The following is a 7,801-nucleotide window of genomic DNA, read 5'->3' on the forward strand; positions in this document are numbered from 1 at the left end:
AGGTGATCTCGCCTTCAAAAAAGACTTAATCCACTAATCTTGAAAGATTACACAAACGATCGTCTAAGAGGATAAAGATCTCTTATCCCTCTTAAGTATACAGACTTCACAAGTCACTTGAGGAAAGTTTCAACAAATGAATAGAATTACAGTAATGCTTAGTGCTTCTAGGTAAGCAGAAATTACACAAGGTAAAAGCAAAAGAATTGTTCAGACTTTAGAGCAGCAGCTCGTGTGAGAAAGAGAATGAATGATGGATGTGATAGTAGTGTTGTATTCTCGTGTGTTTCTTGTTGTTTTCTTAGTGAGGCGTTCCATCCTTTATATAGAAGTGATGAGAAGACGGTTGAGTGTCAGAATCTTTGGCAATGATGGATGATTAATGTCATTAATCTCTTGTTCTTTCCAACGCAGTTTTGGGGCGCCATAAATTTCTTCCTGAATTAGATTCTTTCCATAAGTGAAATTCTTCATAGCTAAGTATTCTGAATCAGCGGGTTCGAACATCAGAGTCTCTATTCAGTAAGTGTTTCTTCAGATAGATGCTTATTGCTGACTGTCATCAGAGTTTCTTCTGATTGGTTTCTTCAGAGCTCAAGGCTTCAGATCATAGAGTGTGTTCTTTTGCTTCAGAGTGTCCGATGTCTCTTGTTGAGTTTACGCTTCCGTTAATCAGAATCAGAGCTTCTGCTTGCGTATCTTCTGAGTGATATCTCAGAAATTTTATCTGTATATGATGGATGTTTATCTGACTATTTTGATTAGAGTCCTATACACTTAGATAAATTTTGTTAGGGTACCATTTTTGTTTCATCCTTTGTTATAATCAAAATCTTAGAGATATATTGTAGAAACTAGATTTGTTCTTACAATCTCCCCCTTTTTGATGATGACAAAAAAATCTAGAGTGACGATGAAACAATGGTATAATCAAAGTAATAACTTAGATTCAGATGAAGGATGACTCCCCCTGAGATGGATCATCAGATTTCTCAGAAGTTCTTACCAGAATTTCCTTGTGTGACAGCTAGTTTGTACCTTAGTTGTTATCCTGCATAACTTTTAGTTCTCATAAGTCATTAAGATATTAATGTGCGCAGTGTAGCATGAGGCTTATATATATTTTCATCAGAGCTATATTAGTTCTCCCCCTTTTTGTCAAACTCTAAAAGAGATAAATAATTGCAAGAAACAGTGTTCAAATATATATATAAGAAACAAAGGTACAGGTAAGCAGTAATGCAGAGGAGAGCACAAAACATAAGGAAAACATAAAAAGAAAACAACAAAAGAAGCCTAAGTGCCTAAGGGTTTAGAGTCGGAGGCATCCTTTGGAGCAATTGAGTCAGCAAGTTCTGAATGTTGTTGTTGATGGAGTCCTGTTGATCCAACCTTGCTTGCACAATCTATTGATCCTTCTGCAGTTCTTCCAGAATCTTCAGGACCAGAGGGGCGAAGCCAGAGTTAGATTGCTCCCCCTGAGTCAGAGCATCATCGCTAGCCTTTGCAGCTTCTTCCGCAACAATGCGTGTTGCTTCTTCAGCTTCAGCTTTTGCTTTTGCCCCAGCTTCAGCAGTAGTCGCAGCAGCAGCAACTTCATCAGTAACATTCTCTTCAGCTTCTCTAAGTCGTTGCTCCTCTTCCAGGCGAGCTTTCTCTTCTGCTTCTCTTCTGTCCTTTTCCTCAGCCTCTCTGACCAGGAAAGCCTGTAGCCTTACTCCAGCATCTCTGACGAAGTTGTTGCGGACTTTTTCAGAGAGGCCTTTCAGTTTGAAGGCTTCAGAGGTCATCCATCTGATCACTCTGTTCCAGTGAATCCTTACTTCGTAGGGATCATCACTGATACTGGAGTTTACAAATAGAGACTTGATCTTCTCCACTAAAGACTCATCAAATAAAGCGATTACTTCTTCTAAGGTGGGGAAGGTATAATCTGGTTCAGAGTTAGGGATGAGGATGGGGATGATGGCGGTGTTTGGGTGGTGTCAGTGGCAGTCTGAGGGGTAGGGAAGATGATGTCTTTAGAGGATGGTATGGTGGGGGTATCAGAGGGTGGTGGTGTTGGTTGTTCAGGTGGTGGATTTTGTGGTTGTTCATATGGTGGTGTTTGTGGTTGTTCAGATGATGGTGGAATTGGTTGTTCAGGTGGTGGAGTGTTAGTTTTGGTTCAGGTTGTGGTTAAGAGGCAAGAGCACGTGTCTGAAGCTGAGCTAGTGTGGGGGATTGAGGGTCAAAAGGTTCTGAGTCTGATGATAAGACGTAGTAGGGTGGAGATAAAGGTGTTGAGGAGATTGGTGAGATAGGTTCATTAAGCATTTTAGCTATAGAAACTGGTAGGGTTGTAGTGGAGAGGTTGAATTTTTGAAAGGAAGGTGACTATGGGTTAGAGGTTGGAGTATCAGAGGATTTAGTGGTAGAAGGTGGGGTTTCGGATTGAGTATATATCAGAGTGGTTTGGGGAAGAGAAGAAGCAAGTTGCTTTAAATTGACAAAGCGAGAAGGAGGAGGCAGAGACTTACTTGGTGAATCAATCAGAGGGACTGGAGGTATTAATGCATAAGTTTCTCCCAGTTTTTCCTTCTTGGCCTTCTTTGACTTCTCAGGAGGCTCTTGCATCCTCTTCATGAAGTTTGGTGGATGCTCAGGCAGCCAATCCACCGAGAACTCTGAGATGTCAACTCATTGGCTTGTGAGATCCTTCAAATAACGTGCCACAACCTCTGGAGGATCGATCTTGGAGAAGAGGTAGAGTCCATTTGGAATTTTCCTCTGATCCTTGAGTGCTTCCCAGGAGGTATCTAATGAGGGTTTCACCCTGACTTGCTCAATCACCCCCATGCTCTTCAGATTACGAGCGTTCAGAGGTCTTCCAATGTCAACTGTGACATCCTCCATCAGATTGTGATGGATCAGGTGATCCACCAACCCACTCTCGATCAGAACTTCAGAGATAAGTCTTTCTAGAGGGATGTAGGTTTTAGGCGTCATGTTATTTCTGGTATCCTTGATAGAGTCTCTGAGGTATTTGAAGAGCAGCGCTGGCAAGTTCAGTTTTAGACCTTTATGAAGGCAGTAGAGTATGCACTTCTGATCCGTGTTGATGTAGTCATAAGAGTTGGAGGCTGGGCGGTGATGGATGGTACCCAGAATGATCTTCAGCCAGACTCGGAGGTTCTGGTGAAGTTCCTTGTTTTTGGAGGAGTTTCCTTCAATGTTCTGTTGAAAGATGGCTGAGGTAATTTCCTGGGATATGTACTTTGGCCTAGGATTGATGTTATAGATCCTTCTTCCTCCTGTCTTCTCCATATTCAGAAGGGAGGCAATGGACTTCTCAGTGATGACCATCTTGACCCCCAGAACATGTGAGACTATGTAGTGGTCATCTACGTCTATGAAGCGCCATAACTCCTTTACTAGATAAGTGTAGACGAGACCATAGAGTCTTTGGAAATAGGTTTCCCACCCTTGCATTCTCAGTTCCTCAGTGAGGTCTATTCCATTGCGCTTCATGTTGTCAAATTCTACCAGCGATTCATGCAGGACTTCAAGTTTGTCAAAAGGAGTGGCAAGGTGAATATGAGGTTCACGGTCCAGAATATGTGGTTCTTTGTAGATTGGGGTAGAGACAACACCGGTTGTAGCAGTTGTTTGTTGAGAAGAGATTGGAGTTTGTTCCGTTGCTTCCATTTGCTGAGAGCAGTTGTAGACGGATTGTTGTTGAGGGTCCATGATGAACTTGATGAATAAGATGAAGAACTTGAAGAACTTTGATGAAGATGATGAAATTTGATGAACTTGAGAGAGGAATGGGGTTTGTGTAGGCAGTGAGTGTAAAAGTGTGAAAGTGTGAATTGTGAAGAATATAAATACACATAGAGAGCATGCAAAACGACATCGTTAGAAGCAGTTAAGGAGTTAGAAAATTAATGATGGCACATTAACCAAGTTGACATGCTTAGGGGAGACATGATTACAACCCATGATATAAGTCTAATCCCCAAATCAGCACACTTCTCGAGGAGATCTCAAAGGTCTGTCTCTTGATTTCTGCTAGACAACTGTCTAGAAGATCCAAGGTCAGACGCAAGGTACCCCACATGTTGATCTATCTGATCTTCAGGAATATCAAGGGATTGGTTCCTGAGGATTTCTGATTTAGATGACTCGTAACTGGTAGAAGTATCAGAGTCAGACCCAGATACCAGATGTTATTTCACAGCCTTATTTCGCTATTTCAGATAAGCACATTTGGTTTATTCTGGGTAATTTTCAATTTTCAAATGTTTCAGAATAAATGAGAATCTATCTTCAGTGAGGGGTTTAGTAAAAGTATCAACCCATTGATGGTCTGTATCAATAAATTTTAAGGATATTACCCCTTTTTGAACATAGTCTCTGATAAAGTGATGTTTTATTTCTATGTGCTTAACTCTGGATTGCAAGATAGGGTTCTTACTTAAACAAATGGCAGCAATATTATCACAGAAGATAGGAACGTTACTCTCAAAAATATGAAGGTCTTCTAGTTGATTTTTCATCCAGAGCATCTGAGTAGTGCATAGTGAAGCTGATATATATTCTGCTTCTGCAGTAGACAGAGCGATGGTTGACTGTCTTTTGCTAGCCCAAGAACTGACAATTCCCATATGTGCTTTTACGTTCCATTCTGTCCCCTGCATAATTTGCATCACAATATCTAGAAAGCCTATACTCTGATGTTTTCTCATACATCAGGCCTAGGTTAGGAGTTCCTTTCAGATACCTTAGGATTCTTTTAACAATTGTTAAATGAGATTCCCTTGGATCTGATTGGAATCTGGAACAAAGATATACACTACAAAGAATGTCAGGACGAGTAGCCGTCAGATAGAGGAGAGAGCCTATCATACCATGATAGAGCTTCTGACAAACCTTTTGACTAACCTTTTCTTTCTCCAGAATGCATGTAAGATGCATGGGTGTCTTTGCAGGTTTGCATTCTGCCATTTCGAATTTCTTCAGAATGTCTTTTATGTATTTACTTTGATATACATAAGTAGCTTCTAAAGCTTGATTGATTTGAATTCCCAGAAAGAACTTTAGTTCTTGCATCAAACTCATTTCAAATTTTCCCTGCATTAGCTCAGAAAATTCTTAACATACATAGGGGTTAACTATACCAAAAATTATATCATCAACATATATCTGACATATCATGAGATCATTTCTAATGTTTTTACAGAAGAGTGTAAAATCAACGTTTCCTCTAATCAAGTCATGTTCCAGAAGAAAGTTGCTTAGTCATTCATACAAAGCTCTAGGAGCTTGTTTTAGACCATACAGTGATTTTTTCAGTTTAAAAACATGTTCTGGACATTTAGAGCTTTCAAAATCTGGGGGTTGATGAACATACACTTCTTCTGATATATAACCATTAAGAAATGCGCTCTTGACATCCATATGATATAATTTGATGGAGTGATTTACAACAAATGGAACAAGTAAACGAATGGATTCTAACCTGGCGACTGGAGCAAAGGTTTCATTATAGTCAATGCCTTCTTGTTGACTGTAACCTTGTGCCACCAGTCGTGCTTTGTTTTCGACTACTTCTCCCTTTTCGTTCAATTTGTTTCTGAATACCCATCTTGTTCCAATGATATGAGTTCCTTTAAGCTTTGGGACAAGATCCCAAACGTCATTCTTTGAGAATTGATCCGGTTCTTCTTTCATTGCTAGAACCCAGTCATTGTCTTGAAGTGCCTCATCACAGGAAGTAGGCTCAATCAAAGATACTAACCCTAGAGGAGTTTCTTCAGATACTTTGAATGTTGACCTTGTTCTGACAGGTTCATCCTTGTTTCCCAGAGTCAAATCTTCAGAGATGTTTGGATGATTTCTTGATCTTTTCTGGATAGTTGAGATTTTAGTTGTTTATGGACTGAGTTTCTCAGCTTCTTCTGATGCTTTAGTCTTTTCGTCAGAACCTGCAAGAGTTACCTCCAAATCTGCAAGTTTCTCAAATAGCTTTGACTTTTCAGGGTCAAGCTTATCATCAAATCTAACATGTATTGATTCTTCCACAATTTTGGTTTCTGTATTGTATACTCTGTAGCCTTTAGAATGCTCAGAGTATCCTAACATAATGCCTTTTTGTGTTTTTGAATCAAACTTGTTCAGATGTTCTTTAGTATTAAGAATAAAACATGAGCATCCAAAAGGATGGAAATAATAAATGTTGGATTTTCTTCCCTTACACAGTTCATAGGGAGTCTCCTCCAGAATAGGTCTCACAGAGATTCTATTCTGAATATAACACACTGTATTTACTGCTTCAGCCCAAAAGTGCTTAGCCACATTTGTTTCATTGATCATGGTTCTGGCCATTTCTTGGAGTGTCATATTCTTCCTCTCTACAACTCCATTTTGTTGTGGAGTTCTAGGGAAGGAGAAATCATGGGATATTCCATTAGAATCAAACAGTTCTTCAAAGAATTTATTTTCTAATTCGCCATCATGATCACTTCTGACTCTGATGATTTTAGAGTCAAATTCGTTTTGCATTTTAGAACAGAAACTAGTGAATACAGAGTGAGTCTCACTTTTGTGCTTTAGAAATTTTACCCATGTCCAACGACTAAAATCATCAACAATGACCAGTCCATACTTCTTTCCATTGACTGATGCTGTCTTAACAGGCCCAAAAAGGTCAATGTGAAGAAGTTCCAGAGGCTTAGAGGTGGAGATAACATTTTTCTTTTTAAAATAAGTTTTTGAAAATTTTCCTTTCTCACATGCCTCATACAGAGCATCTGAAGAAAACTTCAGCTTAGGTAGACCTCTGACTAACTCAAGTTTATTTAGCTGAGAGATTTTTCTCATGCTAATGTGGCATAAGCGTCTATGCCATACCCATTGCTCTCCGTGTACATACATTAAACATTTTACATTTTGATCTTTTAGATCTGAAAGATTTATTTTGTAAATTTTGTTTTTCCTCTTGCCAGTGAAAAGAACTGTTCCATTATTCTGATTAATTGCTTTACATGTTTTTTGATTGAAGATTATATCATAACCGTTATCACTTAATTGGCTTATTGATAACAAGTTATGCATTAATCCTTCTACGTAGAGAACTGTTAGATGCCCAAAAGTGCTTATTTGAGCTATCAAATGTGGGCATCTTTCACTCCTTTTTGTTGCTAGAGTGTTCGAAACCGCCTTTGCTTTAGATGAATTGCAATACAATGATAAACGATCTTGGTACCTTTAATTTGTGTGTTATTGTGCAGGAATTAGGCATGAAATAATAGAAAATGAAGGCACAAGCAAGTTGGCAAAGAGACCAAGAAAAGGAAGCATTCATCAGCATGCTCGCTAGGCGAGTGCTGTGGCGAAGTGCTCGCTAGGCGAGCACCCAACGAGCTTCCAGTGAACATCCCCAGAATTTTACACTAGCAAAGTCAGCAAACTCGCTAGGCGAGCACCCAGTGAAGGAGGTAGCGAACACTCCCAGACTTGGGCAAAAGCATAGCCAGCACTTGCTCGCTAGGCGAGCCACTAGCGAGCTCCCAGCGAACAATTCCAGTAGCAAAACCACCTAAACTCGCTGGAGCGAAGGTGGAAGCGTGGGCTTCGCCTAACGAACATGTGAAATCCGGACTTAGATATTTTCTGGGCGCAGACACTTCTGGTGGCCTATTTTGGGGCTCGCTAGGCGAACCATTCTGCTCGCCTAGCGAGCATGACAGCTCAGACAACAGTACTATAAGTAGCAAGGGCCACTTTTTGGAGATGTACTTTTTGGAAACTTAGATATTTT

This window comes from Lathyrus oleraceus, chromosome 1, assembly GCF_024323335.1.
Source record: "Lathyrus oleraceus cultivar Zhongwan6 chromosome 1, CAAS_Psat_ZW6_1.0, whole genome shotgun sequence".
Lineage (NCBI taxonomy): Eukaryota > Viridiplantae > Streptophyta > Magnoliopsida > Fabales > Fabaceae > Lathyrus > Lathyrus oleraceus.